This window comes from Nelumbo lutea, chromosome 1 (genome assembly GCF_056320005.1).
Source record: "Nelumbo lutea isolate HS-2025 chromosome 1, American lotus-T2T, whole genome shotgun sequence".
Taxonomy (NCBI): Eukaryota; Viridiplantae; Streptophyta; class Magnoliopsida; order Proteales; family Nelumbonaceae; genus Nelumbo; species Nelumbo lutea.
In genome coordinates, this window is record NC_142684.1 from 122,758,828 (window position 1) to 122,777,411 (window position 18,584).

Sequence of the window (18,584 nt, forward strand, 5' to 3'; positions counted from 1 at the left end):
GTGAAAACGAATCTCATCTACTCAGGTCGAAGATCCCAGAATCATTTCATGAGACCTACGCCAGCTCAGCTATATAAGGGCATCAACCCCTCCAGGGCCTGGGTACGTGCAATTATTTACACTGAAACTCTCTAGCATTCATGCTTTTAGCTTGCAACCATAGCCGAAATACTAACTGAAGCATCAGAGTGACCTCACTGGGTCATCCACCCCGGTCTCTCTGATCCCTGCTTTGTAGTTTGATCCAACTCACCACATGAGCAACGTCCAAGCAACCTCCCATCTAGGACCTTTCAGATCGTGCATTATCAATTAGCATCAGATGTGGGAAACGATCGAAAGGACATCCCAATCCTAATCGCAATCTCAATCCCAATCTCAACCTCAATGGCATCTTCCACCCACAACGGAAAGTGCGACATGAAAGTCATCGAGGGGCAAGAGCAACAAACAATCATTCCCTAGGGTTTCTCGGTGACCTTCGGCCAGTTTACTATCTCCTTGATTGTCTCAGGGGTTCCATCGTCATCTGTGCCACACTCTACCCAATAGGTGAGTGCCCCTGGGGTTGAGCACTCCCATTTCAACGACCTCATCCAGAGCGTTTGGACGATGCAAATTCAAATGCAGTAAATCCACCAATTCCAAAAGTTTCAGTAGTACTATTTCTATCAATAGTACCAGCAACAGTTCCCACCACTACAACCGAACCAGTCGGGAAATTATCATCAAGGGTAGAGTCAGAACTAGAATCAACACCGGGCTCATCAGAATGTCTACTAGTCTCTTCCCTGCGATGAGAGAACTTCACAATTACTGGTCCCTTCCTCGGGATAGACCCCACCGCGGGGTATAGTAGGCGACCGGCATACTCCCCTTACTTCTCGAAGAGAAAGCTCGAGGGATAGGCCCAGACCCAACCAGCCCGAGAGGTGCAATTAGCAAGTTCCACATCAAGATAATGTAGATCGTCAGCTCGGGGACCGAGGCACGGGAGAAGAAGAAGCGGTGAGAAGAACCCCTGAACCACCTCGCCCTACCATTTGAAGTAAGATCGAGATACCTGACAAGATTGAGGCTGGCAGTACAAACGCTGCGCCACCAAAGAAGCCATAGTGGTGACATAGCAAGACTCGCCGTTCTTTAGCAAGGAACAATCCACCAGCGAAGCCCAACCATCCAACGGATCAAGGCCGAGAAAGAGAGGAGGTAAGCTCGGTGGCCATGAGAACAACGCCTGCTATGTTGAGCTGACCATCCCCCTGTCACCCAAGCTCTTGGCAGCCCCAATGCCGAAAGATTTCAAGGTACCACTGCTAGACAAACTTTAACCCCAACGATGACTTAGATGTATTCCAGTCAAAGATGCATCTCGCCGAGGCCGACGAGGCTTGCATGTGCATGGCTTTCTCCACTGCATTCAGAGGAGTAGTTCGAACCTAGTATAGAAACCTCGCACTGGGTTCCATCATAAGTTGGGCGTAGTTCACAGACATGTTTATGGCCCACTTCATCACCAATAAGAAGTGCCCGAAGTCACAGGAGAGCCTTTTGAACATGGTGCAGAGGGAAGGAGAATCAATTCGAAGCTACATCAAGCACTTCAACGAGGCATGCCTGCAGATACTAGACCTTGATCCAGTAGTACGTCTCACCACAACACGTAAAGGAATTACTCACAAAGAGTTCAAGTGGCATGTCGTGGCAAACAAGTCAAAGAACATCACCGAGTTCCTCAAGCTGGCTGATCAGTTCATCAATACAGAAGAGGAAATAAACAAGAAGACCAACAACTAGCAAGGTGAGAAGAGGAAGAGAGAGGAAGAAGGAATGAGCAACAAGAAATGGAAAAAGAGTAAATCCCTGAGGCGAAGTAAGTCCCCGAGCTCAAGGAATAAGACCCCTCACAAAGTTACAATTCGGGTTGGCGTTCCAGGGTCCCGCCAGTGGAGAGAACCAACTATACTCCCCTTAATGTAAAGCGAGGAGAAATCTTGATGGCCATTAAAGACTCCTCTATCATCAGATGGCCACCCAGGCTACAGGGAGATCTAACGACCAGGAACCCTAATGTTTATTGTCACTTTCATCGGGACCATGGTCACAACATAGAAAACTGTAGAAACCTCAGTGATGAGATCGAAGAACTTATCCGCCGTGGGTATTTGAAGAAATATATTTTGCATGAGGAGAAAGGAGAGGGGGACCGATAGGGAGATTGGAAGAAAGATGCCCCAGAGAGTAGCATGCAGAACAAGCAGCCACCTCGCCCACTACTAGAAGAAACATCGATTCGCGGGGTGATCAATATGATCATTGGGGGATTCATTATAGTGGGGTGCACAACAACAATAGGAAAAACTTCAGTTCGAGAACTGGAGCACATGGTAGAGAACCCACCCAAGCGACCTCAGATCGAAGAACCCATTTATTTTATCGAGGATGATGCCCGTGGGATTCAGTATCCTCATGATGACGCTCTAGTCGTAAAGATGATCATTAATGACTTCAAAGTGAAGTGGATCTTGGTGGACTTAGGCATTTCATCCGGTATCCTCTTCAAAGGAACCATTGACAAGCTGCAACTATAGTAGAGCGATCTGAAACTAGTAGATGCCCCATTAGTAGGGTTCAATAGAGAGGAAGTTAGGCCTATAGGTCGGGTCGTAGTACTAGTGGAGGCAAGCACGTGGCCGAACATTGTATGGTTCGAGCATATATTCTTAGTGGTCATGACTCCATCCCCCTACAACACAATCATACATCGGCCTACTGCACATGTCTTTGATAACCCTACATTTTGATGCCTTAAGGCCATTAAATCAGGGGTATTTTTGACATTAGAATAGTCAAAGTATATCCTTTCCCTAGTTAAAATCAATTATGTGACCTCTGAGAGTCTCTATGCAAATTATGTAGAAACCCTAGGGCGTCCCTAACTTTGCTAAATCCTAGCTGCCGCCCCCCATCTTTCCCCCTATTTCCAGTTGTGTCCACCCTTCTCTATAAAAAGGGTCCTAGGGGCCCTGTAGAAGGGGTTGGTTAATTCACCCAGTTACAAGGCTAAGGTTTCTTGAGGAGTTCAAGGGTTGTAGAAGGGGAGGATGCTTAGTTCTTGTTAGGAGGGGTTCCTGCAAGTTGTTCAATCATTTTGCTACTACCGCCATTGGATCTGATCAACCATTCTTTTCTTTTCTTTTCTTTATTTTCTTTTTTGTTAATTTTATTTCTGCAATCTCGAGGGTTGTAGAAAAGACAGACGCCCAGTTCTTGTCCGGAGAGGTTTCTGCAAGCTGTCTGGCCGATATGCAACTACCGCCACCGGATCCAAGTTCTAGATCATTTTTTTATTTCTTTTATTTTATTTGTTGATTCCCATACTTTATTAAATTCTGATTTTTATTTATTGTCTTGTTTAAATTTGAAACATTTAATTTCAGTAACAATAGATTTTATTTTCGTACTTTCTGCCATTCTTGATTGCATTCTCTTGTCCGGATCTAAGTATATATTAATTTTTCACTTGCTTCCCTACGAATACGATCCGTTCTCACCCATTCACTACGTTAGTAGTTGTTTGAGAATTGGTAAAAATTATAAATGATTAAACTGGTGTTCCAAAGTGTTTAACGACGTGCTTTCGGAGACACCAAGATTTTAGTGCCGTTGCCGAGGAAGCAATGGAGAAAATTTTTATTTGCTTTATTTGGATCTGTTTTATTATTTTTTCTTTTTCGTTTTATTACTTGTTCCGTTATCTCAGTTTAATTCTTGTTTCTCTTTGATTCTACAGGATGGAATAGCGAAAGGTGGGGTATCGGAGCGTTGCGGGACTACGGGACAAAAGAGAATAGAAGGGAAATTGGATTGTGTTTTAGGTGTAGTCGTTCCATTTTGTTTTTAATTTTCTTATTTTTATTTTCAAACTCTTTTTTTTGATAGAATACTTATTTTTGAATTTTTAATTAAATTTTTTCTAGATCCGATTTATTTTTTTTAGTTTTCTTTTGCTTCCATTTTGTTCCTAGATCTATTCTTCTTTCTTTATTTTAATTTCTTGTTCAATTTGTTTTTTCTCTTTATTAGGTTTGTGATTTTCTTTTATTTCAGACTTAAAAAAGCAAAACAAAAATTATTTTATTTTACTTTATTTTATTTTATTTCTTATAGAATAATTTTCTTTTGCCTATTTTATTTTATTTTGTTTTTGGTTTAATTTTTTAGATTCGTTTTTTTATTTCAAATAAAAAACAATAAAAAAAGAAGTAAAAATTTTCGTTTATTTTATTTTATTTATTTTTTGTAGCATATTTTTCTTTTATTAAAAAAACAAAAAAATATAAATAATTTTTTTTCGGTATTTTTTTCTTTTGTTTATTTTATTTTCTGTTCTTTCTTTTTAGATTTGTATTTTTTTCTTTTATTTTATCTATTTCTTGCATAATTTTCTTTTTGATCATTTTATTTTCAGTTTAATTTTTAGATCAACAATTAGTTTGTTAGAATTTATTTTTGGTAGTTGTTAATTCTGTTTATCACAATTAGTTGTTGTTTTATTTTCTATTTACAATTTATATTTATTGCTTTGTTTTTCTTTTCTTTTAGTTGTTTAATTGAATAATCAATTGCTAAATAGGAAATTATTGAAATTTTCAAATTTGAGTTTAAATTTCAAATCTGAATTTAAATTTAAATTTTAATTTGAATCTGAATTTGAATTTTAAAATTTAAATTTTATATTTTGATATTTAAATTTAAATTTTCGAAATTTAAATTTAAATTTTCGAATTTAAAAAAAAATCAGAAAAATTAATAAAAAAATTATTTTGCATTTGCCTTCCATCATTTAGGGTTTGATATTCTTGAGCATGCATCATATAGGTTTATTTAATTGCTGAAATTGTTTTGTTAGTTGTGAATGTGCTAGGTTTCTTTTTATTTTAATTGCTTCTTGTGCTTAGTTTATTTTATTCTTTTATATTATATTGCTGAAATGCATTCTAGAGATAATTGTTCAAGCATTGTAGTTAGTTGCATTTGCTTTATTTATTTTGTCTTCCATTAATCTACTTAAGGGCAATTCCATTTAAATAAGATAAGGTGGTGATTTCATCACCCTTCCTTGGCCCAAAAATCACCACCCTTCACGTGTGATTCACCCTAACCCTAATTTAAATTTCGATAGCAAGATCCATTAGGGAAGCCTCACACTTGGTTCAAAGGTGTGCTGAATTTTAGGAAAGCTTGTAATTACTTTCCATAACCGATAGTTGGTGTCTATGAAAGAGGTTAAACGGCTATGCCAAAGCGGGTTCTGTGGTTACTTAATTAGGTCATTGTGAGAGCAATGAGAGCCTCCCACATCCCCACCTCTTACCTAGCTAACCAAAGGAAGTGGTGTAATTCCAAGTGAACTTAAAAGGATTCACATTGGTTGAACCACTAGTTTAGGAAACCCTAGGTCAGCCCCTAGGTTGTGTGGTTGATTTGTTTGCCTTTAAAAAAATAATAAAATAAAATAAAAGAGAAAATAAAAAAATTGAAAAATTCAAATTTGAATTTAAATTTTTGGAATTTAATTTTCAAAATTTGAATTAAAAAAAATTTATAAAAATCAAATTTGAGTTTAAATTTCAGAATTTAAATTTCAAGATCTAAATTTGAAATTAAAATTCAATATTTAAATTTCAAAAAAAAAGAAGAAAAATGGTAGTTAAAATAAAATGAATTCAATGGCCGGAGTTTGTGGAATGAGAAACTACTTCCAACTTGAGCCACAAATTGATTGGAACCATGTGTTTCGACAACTAGACAAGATTATTGGTATGGCCCAAAGACTTGACGAAGTCCTTGCACGTTGTCAACAAAGTGGCCCATACCCAACCTTGTCATCCTATCCATCATGTTCCATATGTATAAGCCCAGCCCATCATGTCAGCCAGTGCCCTGCGGCAGGCCCATGTCAACTAGTTAGTCCAAACCAAGTACATGCGGCCAACAAATTTTTCCAAGCCAATGCTAACCCATTCATTGGTCCATATAATATTGGGTGGGAAAATTAGCCCAACTTCACCTATAGGGCCCAAGTCCACGAAAACCCCCTGCCAGATGTGCATTCTCAATGGTCTAAAGCCTAGACCCACTAGGAGTACAAAGATTACCTTGGCACTCAACTGGTTCAAGCATGTCAAACCTACACATAGTCCCAACAACAATACTATCCATCTAACTCCATGGCCCAGCAATTTCAGAGGCCACAAGTACAGAGTTCATTCCAGTAGGTGTAACCTAGGAACCAACTGGTCCAATCGTATCAGGCTTACCCTCAACCTTCTTAGACCCATACAGTAGATTATCAATTCATGCAACTTTAGTAGCAATCCATTGATAGATTAGAGAGCCGAATAGGGCAGCTAGCCGAAGCCAAGAAGAGGTGAGAAGTAGGGCAACTACCAAGTCAACCGGTTGCAAATCCTAAAAATCAACCACCGGGTTTTCCTCCACAACAATTCAACCCCCTCCTAAGAAACCTCAGCCTGAAAACACAAAGGCTTTTACAACCTTAAGGAGTGGGAGGATTTTAGAGGACCCGTGTGAGAGAGTTAGTGAAAAGGAGCAAGAAGACCCTATGTTGGGGGGGGGGAGAAGAAGAAGGAAAGGAAACTTTAGAAGAATAGCCCATAGTGAACCAACCTGTAGTCATCTTTCCAACTGCACTCACAGCTGGGCCGGTGCGAAAGAAGAAAGAATCCTACAATGAGGAGAGCTGGGAAGTCCATATTAACTTCCCTCTCCTTGACGCGATCTAGCATATCCCAACCTATGCCAAGTTCTTGAAAGAGCTATGTACTCAAATGATGGAGCCACAATTGGCCCCACAAATAATGATGCTCTCGGTAGATGTTAGTGCAGCTCTACTAAACCAACTTCCCTAAAAACTGAAAAATCCTGATGCTCCTTTCATAAGCTGTGCCATCTCTGTAATCACCTTTGATTGAGCCTTAATGGATCTAGGGGTTAGTATAAATATGCTTATGTCCATTCATGACAGGTTCAAGATTGGCAAGTTAGAACCTACCTTGGTAATTCTGCAACTCACTAATTGGTCAGTCAAGGCCCCTCGAAGTGTTATTGAGGACGTCATTGTCAGGTTAGAGGGTTGTCACTTTCTAGTGGATTTCATCATCCTAGACATGACCCTAACCGAGGAATTGAACCATATCCCAATAATCTCAAGATGTCCGTTTCTAGTAACGACTGATACAAATATCAATTGTAAATCGGGAGAAATGGACATTTCATTACAAGAGCGGAAAGTCTGGTTAAACATTTTTAGTGCCTCTAAATATCTAAACCTAGGGGAAGATGAGTGCAAGGTGGATATAGTTGATGATCTTTTGGATGCCCTGTCTACCCCGTGGTTATCCCAATATGAACCTTGTCAGTTAGAAGATGAAAGTGAGTCGGGGAGTATAGATGGGAATAGTGCATGAATGTGTCTGGCTGAAGACGTTAAACTTAGCGCTGGTTGGGAGGCAACCCAACGTAGTTTTCAGTTGATTTTTGTTTGTAGTGTTAGAATTGTTGTTTCTTTTCTTGATTCAAGACTAGGTGGCAGACCTTGAACCCCTCAGGAAAACCCTATTCATTGTTTCCTTTGGCAAGTGTCGAGATTCGCGTAAAATAGTGAAAGGTAGCAACAAAAATAAGTATGCATAACAAATTTAGGGGTAGAAATCCATTGTCAAAAATGATAAGAAGAATACCTGTCTGGTTTTAAAATTAATCTCATCTTATCAAGATAGTTTTCAAATGGAAGGGTAAATAAGATTTTTAAGCCATGTTTCGGTAATATTCAAAATAAGACAGTTTTACCCCTAAAGTCCAATATCGATTTATACAAAGTTTGAGAATGATGGAATCGGGATGCTTGATTAATTCTGTTAGGGATGACCTTGTAATGGGAAAGATCTATATACTCAATGTAATTTTAAGGCTGCATTGCTAAGCGACTAGCAATGTTTAAGTTGGGAGGGTGTGATAACCCTGCATTTTGATGCCATAAAGGCATCAATTCAGGGGTATTTTTGGCCTTAGAATAGTCAAAATATACGCTTTTCCCAGTTAAAATCAATTATGGACCTCTGAGGGTCTCTGTGCAAATTATGTAGAAAACTGGGAAGTTTGTTAGGCTGAAGTGAAGTTTTTGGGAAGCTGGTGTGAATACCAATTGAGAGAGGGGTGTTTTTGTAAAGAACTGAGGACAGGAGGGCGCCTCCTATCTGCTAAACCCAGTTAGCGTTCGTCCTATTGTATTACCATGCTCCCCTCTCCTTAGTAGACCCTAGGGAGCCTTCTTAACCTAATCTTTTTACTCTTAACCAACCCTAGCGGCCCCTAAGTGTTTAATCTCCACCCTCCACCTCTTTTAATCTCAACCATTCATTTTAGGGCTTTCCTTTATAGCTTTTAAACCCTAGGGCGCCACCTATTTTGCTAATCCTCACCATTCAGCTCCCCACCATTAAATCTTAGCCACTCCCTCCATCTTATATCCCAACCATTCAATCTAGGGCACCATATATTCTTTTAATCTTAACCCTTCAACCCTAGATGTTCTAATCTACACCCTCAATTTCTGGGCACCCAAATCTTAACCTACATAATATCGGGCGCCCTCTCCTTTTATTTTCAGCCACAGGATCACACCAAAACCATCTTAGCCATCCATTAGAAACCCTAGTGCATCCCTAACTTTGCTAAATCCCAGCTGCTGCCCCCCATCTTGCTCCCTATTTCTAGTTTTCTCCACCCTTCTCTATAAAAAGGATCCCAGGGGCCCTGTAGAAGGAGTTGGTTAATTCACCCAGTTAGAAGGCTAAAGTTTCTTGAGGAGTTCAAGGGTTGTAGAAGGAGAGGATGCCTAGTTCTTGTTAGGAGGGGTTCCTGCAAGTTTGTTCAACCAATCTGCAACTACCGCCACTGGATCTGATTAACCATTCTTTTCTTTTCTTTATTTTCTTTTTTATTATTTTTATTTCTATAATCTTTTAGATTTAATTCTTGTCTGTTTCTCTATTTTGCAGATCTGAATTTGTTCGATTCAAGGCTAAGGTGTCTTGAGGGTTGTAGAAAGGACAGATGCCCAATTCTTGTCAGGAGGGGTTTTTGCAAGCTGTCTGGCCGATCTATAGCTATCGCCACCGGATCCGAATTTTGGATCATTTTTTTATTTTTTTTATTTTATTTGTTGATTCCCATACTTTATTAAATTATGATTTTTATTTATTGTCTTGTTTAAATTCAAAACATTTAATTTCAGTAATAATAGATTTTATTTTCGTATTTTCTACCATTCTCGATTACATTCTATTGTGTAGTTCTAAGTATATATTAATTTTTCACTTGCTTCCCCGTGGATACGGCCTGTTCTCACCCATTTACTATGTTAGTAGTTGTTTGAGACTCGATAAAAATTATAAATGATTAAACTGGTGTTCCAGATTGTTTAACGGCGTGCTTCCAGCGACTCTAGTCTTACACGCGATAGTGTCAACTTACTATCTCGCGATGAAGTTTCCAACAGATTACGGAGTAGGGGTCATACGAGGCGATCAACTCGAATCCCAAAAGTGCTATGTGGCTGCCCTCAAGGGAAAGGCAAAACTGGCAGAAGACGTTGAACTGGAGCAATCAGCAGACTACACCGAGGAGTGAGCAGCCTCGATGGAAGAGATGGCCACATTTTGGTTTTTGAGACATAATTGACCAAGACTCTTCAGATCGGTGCACTAATAAGTGAACCGCTCTGAACATAGCTAGTAAGTTTCTTACTCAACAATTTAGATGTTTTCGCCTAGTCCATGGCAGAAATGGCCAGAATCGACCCTAGTGTGATAACTCATAAACTCAATGTGGACCCTTTAGTCGGGCCAGTTAGACAAAGAAAATGCAACCTTGCCCTGGAACGGTGGAGGGTAGTTGCTGAGGAGGTTGGAAAGCTCCTCAGCTCAGACTTCGTCCACGAGGTCCATTACCCGACTTGGGTCACCAACCCTGTGCTCGTTAAGAAAGCCAATGGCAATTAGCGCATGTGCGTCGATTACACCGACCTGAATAGAACTTGCCCAAAGGATTACTTCCCCCTACCCAGAATTGACCACCTAGTGGACACAACCTCAGGGCATGAGTTGCTGAGCTTCATGGATGCCTACTCTGGCTACAATCAAATTAGGATGGACACAACTAAACAAAATAAAACTACTTTTGTAACCGAACTCGGGCTGTACTGTTATAAAGTTATGCCCTTTGGTTTAAAAAATGCTGGAGCAAATTTCCAGTGACTTGTAAACAAAATTTTTGAACCTTTGATTGGTAATAAAATGGAATATTATGTTGATGACATGGTTATGAAGACCCAAATTTCTAGATCTTTAATTGACAATTTAAATGATGCTTCTCAAATTATAAGGAAATACAATATGAAGTTAAACCCAAATAAGTTTGTCTTTGGGGTTACGTCAGGCAAGTTCCTCAATTACATAGTGAACTGATGTGGCATTGAAGCAAACTTGGACAAAATCAAGGCTATCTCAGAAATGCAACCACCCCAGAAAATCAAGTAGGTACAACAACTAACTGGCTGGGTAGCTACCCTAAACCGATTTATGTCTGATGAGTGCACAAATTAAACATATTTTATGAGGCTTTATGCATGGTTTTTATGCTAGTTGGTGTGATTTTTACCCCAATTCAGCTTAATTTTAGGAAATCTTCAAGAGAAACCAATTCAGGAGAAAGAAAGAACAAAACAAGGAAAAAGGAGCTAAATTGAAGGTAATTCAGCCCAACTGGAACAAAAGCCTAGATGAAAGGTCAAGAGAGGGCCATTCAGCCCATGCCACCCATACTATACTCTTTGGGAGATGCCCAAAGAGAGAGCCTAGCCGCAGTCATCCAAGGGAGCCTATTAGGCTTAGCAAGGAGGAGGCCCATTAGCATCTCAAAAGCAGCCCAAATTGTAGCCCAAGAGAAGCTAGGGGCGGCAACTTCTAGAAAGTTCAAGAGAGGCTAGGGGCAATAACTTCTAGAATTCTTGGAGAGCTGAAGGAAAAACTATTTAAGGAGGTTTCTTGGAGGGAAAACCCCTTTCTTTTGTTCAAGCACTTTGAGACTTCAGCCCTTTGGGGAGAAAACTTCTTGAATTCGAATTCTTGGAGAGAAAACTCCTCTTCTTTGGTTCAAACATTTTGAAATTCAGCCCTTTGGGGAGATTCAAACCTTGAGATTGAATTCTTAGAGGGAGAAGATAGAGATAGGCACAAGAGAGGAGAAGAAAGGAGATTCAAGCAACTTCAAGAGAAGAAGAAGCTGAATTCGAAAGGAGAAGAAGCCATTGGAGATCTAGGTTATTTCTTCGTTGATTTCTGCACATTTGGTAAATGAATTCAGCTAGGAATTATGTGTAATTTCTCCATTAATTTTTCTTTGTTGCTGTAATTGAAGCATGAATTCTATAATTTCAGATCTGTAATTAGCTTTCTATGTAAATTTGAATAGAGTAGATGCAATCTTGATGTTTCTTGATTAGAAATTTGACTATAGAATAGCTAGCTGAATTGCTGTTTTGTAATTTCAGATCTTGATTTTATAATGTCTGAATTGCTTGAGAAAGAATTCAGGCAACATTAATTCTGTTTGGCCGAACTGTTCTTCATTCTTGGAAGTTTTAGAGTGCTTGAGAAACACTCTTGAATTTTGGATCTACTAATCAAGAATCGAATTGAGTGTGAGTTTAGTGACAACTTGCACAATTCAGTTGGTGCTCATTCAATTAAAATGATGCCCTAGAATTACTAGGTCTTAATGCATGCATGAGGATTAGATCCTTGATAGAGATATAAGGACCATCACTCATGCATAGATTGAAAATGCACTTGAGAGGGGCTATTCATTGCCTTGGGATTTTACCAAATCAAGGCTGAATCCTAATATACTCGAATGACCTAGGAAACTAATTGCTGAATCAATTCTGTGCATATTTTGCTTGTCTTATCAACTTGCATACAAGGTGTTTGATCCAATTTCTTAGAGATAGTTTGTTAGCTAGGATTTCAGTTTTAGGTTAGATATACAATTCGGTTTATCAGATAATAGAAGGCTGATATAATACTAGTAGTTACTACATAAGTCATCATGGGAAACGATACTCTATTCATCACTCTATTACTTGTGCGATTAGTGCACTTGCTAGTGTAGCAAATACACATCAAGTTTTTGGCGCCATTGTCGAGGACTTATTGCAGCAATATTAGGAACTATTAGCCACTATTAATCTGATTTCTAACTCTGTACATTGTAGTTCAGATTGGTATGCATTAACCTCTATTGCTGATTTAGGTAGTTTTTTTTCTTATAGTTGATTGTCTCTAACATAGGTTGCTGTTCTAGTTCAGTAGTGTAGTTGATCTTTAGTCTATACATTACAGTTCAGATCTGCACACACTGACCTACATTACTAAATTAGGTGATTTTTTTCTTCTTGTCGAATGCTTTTAGTTTAGGGTGTTCTTCTTGTTTCGGTAGTTCTATTCTTGTTTCGGTAGTGTGCATAACCACTGTTAATCTGAATTTTTCTTCTTCTGTATATTAGGTTCAGATCTGTAGATAGAATAACTTCCCTTGCTGATAGAAGTAGTTTTCTTGCTTATTGTTAGTTTAGTTTGCTGTTATAGTTTTAGTAGTGTAGCTAGTTTTAGTAGTTTCAGATTTCTTTCTCATTGTCGAATGCATCTAGTTTAGGTTGCTATTATAGTTTTAGTAGTGTCAAGTTTTTTTGAATTGATAGATTACTTTTCTGATTTCAACCGTGTATACTAGGTTTCAGATCTGTCCACATTAGTTTTCAGCCGGCTGATTGTTCTTTTTCTTGAGGTTTTCCTTTTAGGTAGCATTCAGATTTCTTTGTTCTTAGAATTCAGATTTGTACAGAGTAACCTCCATTACTGATATCAGTAGTTTCTTTCCTATTGTTGTTCTAGTCTTAGTAGTGTAACTAATTTTTTTTTTCTGTTCTGTATAGTTGACAAAAGTCTTATAACTTCATTGCTGATATTCAGATCTGTGTACAATGATCTTCTTTGCTGACATCAGAATTTTTCTTGCTTCTTGTTGATTGTCTCTATTTTAGGTTGTTGTTCTAGTTTTAGTAGTGTAGCTGATTGTTAGTTGTGTATATTCTATGAAAGTATTACAACTCAGATCTGTGCATTTACCTTCATGGCTGAAATAAAAAATCCTCTTTCTTCTGGCCGACTGTATATATATTAGGTTGCTAGTCTTGTCCAATCTTGTATATCAGTTCGGTAGGGTGCAGTTTTCTTGATTTGAGAGGGTACTTTTCTGATTTCGATAATGTATATCAGATTTCAGATCTGTCTATATTCAGCTTGCTGATTGTTCTTGTGCTAGAAGCTTTTCTTTTTAGAATAGCATTCAGTCTTTGCCTTGTAAATTGCTGTTATAGTAGTGGTTAACGGTACTTCTTTATTAGGATTGCTAATTATTTGATTGTTTAGATTTCTGATTGGTGTACATTAGTTTTTTTATTGCTGTGACTTCTATAGTTTATGACAAGCAGACCTGAACCAGAGGAAGTCCCTTATAATCCAAAGATTGAAAGAACCCTCCACATCCGCCATAGAGTTGCTAGACAAGTTAGAGCTAAAACTGAAGAGATGGCCAAACCAAGAACTATGATGGACTATGCCAAACCAACCCTTACCATGGCTGCTTCAAGCATTGTAAGATCAGCCATTGCTGCTAATAACTTTGAAATCAAACCAGCCATAATTCATATGATCCAAAATACAATTCAGTTTTGTGGCATGGCTCATGAAGATCCAAACTCTCACATAGCCAACTTCTTGGAGATTTGTGACACTTTCAAGCATAATGGGGTGAGTGATGATGCTGTTCGGTTGAGGTTATTCCCATTTTCATTGAAAGACAAGGCCGAGGCTTGCCTGACTTCATTGTCGGCTAGATCTATAATCACTTGGGATGAGATGGCTAGCCGATTCCTCTCCAAATACTTTCCCCCATCCAAGACAACAAAGATGAGAAATGACATCACTACTTTCTTTCAACAAGATGTAGAGTCTTTGTATGAGTCTTAGGAGCGTTATAAGGAGCTGTTAAGGATGGTTCCCCATCATGGACTTCCTATATGGCTGCAAGTGCAAACCTTCTACAATGGTCTAGCTGAAACCAGCAAGACCATCTTAGATGCAGCATCCGGGGGCTCCATCAACAATAAGACCCCTGAGGTGGCCCATACACAATGTGGACACATATACAACTCTGTCTGTGCAAATAGGTGCACTCAGCAAGAAAATTGATGAGATGCAGATGGCAGCCATGCATGTGCAGTCCATGACTTGTGATAAGTATGGGGGAGGACATATCAGCACTAAATTCCAAGTTGACAATCAGTTTATACAGTCCGTGGAATAGGTAGACTTTGTTGGCAACTTTCCAAGGCAGCAATAAACTCAGCACCATCATGCTTTCAACCTCGGATGGAGAGGCCACCCGAATCAGTCATGGCCAAATCAGCATGTACCGAAGCCCTTCCCCCAAAACTTTCATAAGCCAGAACAGAAATCTAACCTAGAGGAGCTGATGACCAAGTTCATAGCTAGTACTAAAACAAGATTTCAGAATAACAAAGCATCGATAGGGAACTTGGAGAATCAAGTTGGGCAGTTGGCATAAATGATTTCAGCAAGAGTACCAGGCACTCTACCAAGCAACACCATGGTGAACCCACGAGAACAAGAGGTTGTTGGGAGACATCCCAATTCAGATGCTTAGTCATAAATTGTCTTACTTGCTTTCTACTTTTCTTATTTTTAGTAGTTGAGTTTAGTTAGTTGTTTCTTAGGATGGTAATTGAATAAGGTTACTGATCTTTCTCTCTAGTTTTGTGTGATTCTTAGCACCTAGAGGCTTCCCATCAAAAGTGCTATTGCAGAATTCTGAATAATCTTAAGGGAAGTCCTCTAAACCCCCCTCCTTACTTGATACTGCTCTTCATGCACTTAACATTATTGCTGGATTTATTGTTGCTCCCTAACACTAGAATCATTGAGGACAATGTTCATCTTAAGTGTGGGGGAGTGAGGGTGTAGCCATGCACCTCAATCATCCCAACACACACATGCTTGCAATGACATAACCAAATAAACTAGAAATCCCCTTAAGATCATTACTGCTTATTAGGTGAATTCAAAGAGGGAATACAATGAGTTGAGGGAAACCATTGTATGTGTCAGTTTTTATTCTTGTGAATGATCCAATTTAGCACAATGCATGAGGTTAAGGGAGCTGAATATGACTTTCATCATGACCTGCCCTAACTACCTTCATATGTATGAGGCACTTGATTGCATTATTAATGGTTAGTCGATCTAGTTTACAGCTGAACTGTTAATGCATGAGGTTCAACAATTGAAAAAGAAAAAAAAAAAAGAAAGGGACAAAGTCCAATTGACTCCGTTGTCATGAACTGAATAGAAAAACTAGCGGTTTATGATATGAGTTTAGTCCCAACTCCGCTATTCCGAGTTGAATAGTAAAACTTGCAACTTGGAATATGAGTATTGTTATCTGCCTCAAGCTTCTGACCAGTGTGAGATGGAGCATAAAATGCACTCACACCAAAAGAAAAAAGAAAAAATGAAATACCCTGTATGAGATGGAGCATAAAATGTACTCACGCTAAAAAATTGGGGGAAAGAAAAGAAAAGAATTCAGTGATGGCTGAGGTTCAAAGGGACAAAATGTGGTTGAATACTCAATGAGGTGCAGTTATAGATTTGAGACCAAGCTCAAAATGATGGTTAATTTTGGCTGTCAAGGAGCTGATCTACATGTTGAATGGGAGTGAAAGTTGGAACTTGAAGAATCTCATATTCTCCCCTTCCTTGGCTCTTATGTATGTGATAAGAATGATAGTTCATAGGAATGGAGCAGAATACTTATACAAGTTTCCCGACCACTCAATGCATTTTTCCTAAACATTCACCCGGTAAATGGTGAGAATAAGGGGGGATGATCAGTTTATGGCTGATGTCTTTGCTTGAGGACAAGCAAAAGCTTAAGTGTGGGGGTATTTGATGAGTACACAAATTACACATATTTTATGAGGCTTTATGCATGGTTTTTATGCTAGTTGGTATGAGTTTTACTCCAATTCAGCTTAATTTCAAGAAATCTTCAAGGGAAACCAATTGAGGAGAAAGAAAACATAAAACAAGAAAAAATGAGCTAAATTGAAGGAAAAACTATTTAAAGAGGTTTCTTGGAGGGAAAACCCCTCTTCTTTGGTTCAAGCACTTTGAGACTTCAGCCCTTTGGGGAGAAAACTCTTTGAGTTCGAATTCTTGGATGGAAAACTCATCTTCTTTGGTTCAAACACTTTGAGACTTCAGCCATTTGAGGAGATTCAAACATTGAGTTCGAATTCTTGGAGGGAGAAGAGAGGGATAGGCGCAAGAGAGGATAAGAAAGGAGATTCAAGCAACTTCAAGAGAAGAAGAAACTGAATTCGGAAGGAGAAGAAGCCATTGGAGATCTAGGTTATTTCTTCCTTGATTTCTGCACATTTGGTAAATGAATTCAGCTAGGAATTATGTGTAATTTCTCCATTAATTTTTCTTTGTTGCTGTAATTGAAGCATCAATTCTATAATTTCAGATCTGCAATAGCTTTCTATGTAAATTCGAATAGAGTAGATGCAATCTTGATGTTTCTTGATTAGAAATTTGATTGTAGAGCAGTTAGCCAAACTGCTGTTTTGTAATTTCAGATCTTGATTTTATAATGTCTGAATTGCTTGAGAAAGAATTCAGGCAACATTAATTCTATTTGGCCGAATTGTTCTTCATTCTTGGAAATTCTAGAATGCTTGAGAAAGACTCTAGAATTTTGGATCTGGTAATCAAGAACCGAATTAACCTAGGAAACTAATTGTTGAATCAATTCTGTGCATATTTAGCTTGTCTTCTCAACTTGCATACAAGGTATTTGATCCAATTTCTTAGAGATAGTTTGTTAGCTAGGATTTCAGTTTTAGGTTAGATATACAATTCGGTTTATCAGATAATAGAAGGGTGATATACTACTAGTAGTTGCTACATAAGTTCTCGTGGGAAACGATACTCTAATCATCACTCTATTACTTGTGCGGCTAGTTCACTTACTAGTGTAGGAAATATGCATCAATGTCTAAATTGGCAGGTCGGTGCCTCTCCTTTTCTTAAAGCAATTTAAAAGAATGAGATTTTTGAATGGACTGAAAAGTGCTAGCTCACGTTTGTTGAGTTGAAAAGGTATCTAAGTACCACCCTGGTTTTATCTAGACCTGAGGAAGGAGATGTGTTGAAGTTGTACCTCTCCGTGAGTGACGAGGTGGTCAGTTCGATACTAATTAAAGAGGTAGACCAGGTTCAATGACCCGTCTAATATGTAAGTAAAGTGTTGTAGGTTGTAGAAACCAGATATCCCAACATCGAGAAAATGGTGTACGTACTAGTGGTAGTAGCTAGGAAATTATGCCATACTTCCAAGCCCATACCCTCATCATCTATACAGATAGACCTCTAAGGCACATCCTACTTAAGCCCGAGGTGTCAGGGAGATTGACGTAGTGGTCCATTGAGCTTAGCGAGTATGACATCCGGTTTGAGCCATGGCCGGTAATCAAAGCCCAAGTCTTGGTGGACTTCGCAGCAAAATGCATGTTCAGCACACCGACCCCTGAACTAACTGAGCCTGCTAACGCATTGGAGGCGTAAACTAGTGCGACATCGGTCCTAGTCAGAGCAGTACTGACATGAGACGAGGAGCTCTGGATCCTCCATGTGGATGGCTCGTCGAACCAACGAGGAAGCGGTGCAGGACTGATACTGTACGGCCCAAGTGAGGTAGATGGAGTATGCTCTTCGGTTCGGATTCAAGGCATCAAACAATGAAGTGGAGTATAAAACATCTCATAATGTGCAGTGACTCTCAACTATTGGTCAACCAAGTCAGTGGTGACTCCGATGCACGAGACTCAACTATGGCAGCCTTCTTAACCAAGGTCAGGGACATCCTACCAAGGTTCAACTCTTGTTTCATCAAGTAGATTCCAAGGTTCGAGAATGCAATGCAACTCAGAGGGTAGAGCATCAATCAGTCCAATACATCCTTATAGACGGACGACGGCTGTATAGGAGATCCTTCATGCTCCCTTACCTACGTTGCCTGCGACCCTCAGAAAAGCTGAGCTTGTACTTTGTGATATCCATGAAGGTTTATGTGGAGGACACTTGGGAGTAGAGCCCTCACCCAAAAGGCATTAAGGCAAGGATACTATTGGCCTAGAATGAAGGTAGACACACTCGACTCGTCAAGAAATGCAACAGATGTTAGAGGTACACCAACATTCCCCATCAACCTGCTGCCGATTTGAAGTATCTTACTAGCCCATAACCCTTTTCGCAGTGGGGAATCAACATCCTTGGTCATTTTTCACCAAC

At 39.1% G+C, this 18,584-nt stretch overlaps 1 non-coding gene across 1 annotated transcript; it reads right to left on the reverse strand.

Annotated features, from left to right (window-relative positions):
- Positions 1-14,114: 14,114 nt before the first annotated feature.
- LOC148877259 (small nucleolar RNA R71) lies at positions 14,115-14,221 on the reverse strand. Its single transcript, XR_016106255.1, has one exon. It is a non-coding gene; the product is annotated as a small nucleolar RNA R71 (small nucleolar RNA).
- Positions 14,222-18,584: the final 4,363 nt, after the last annotated feature.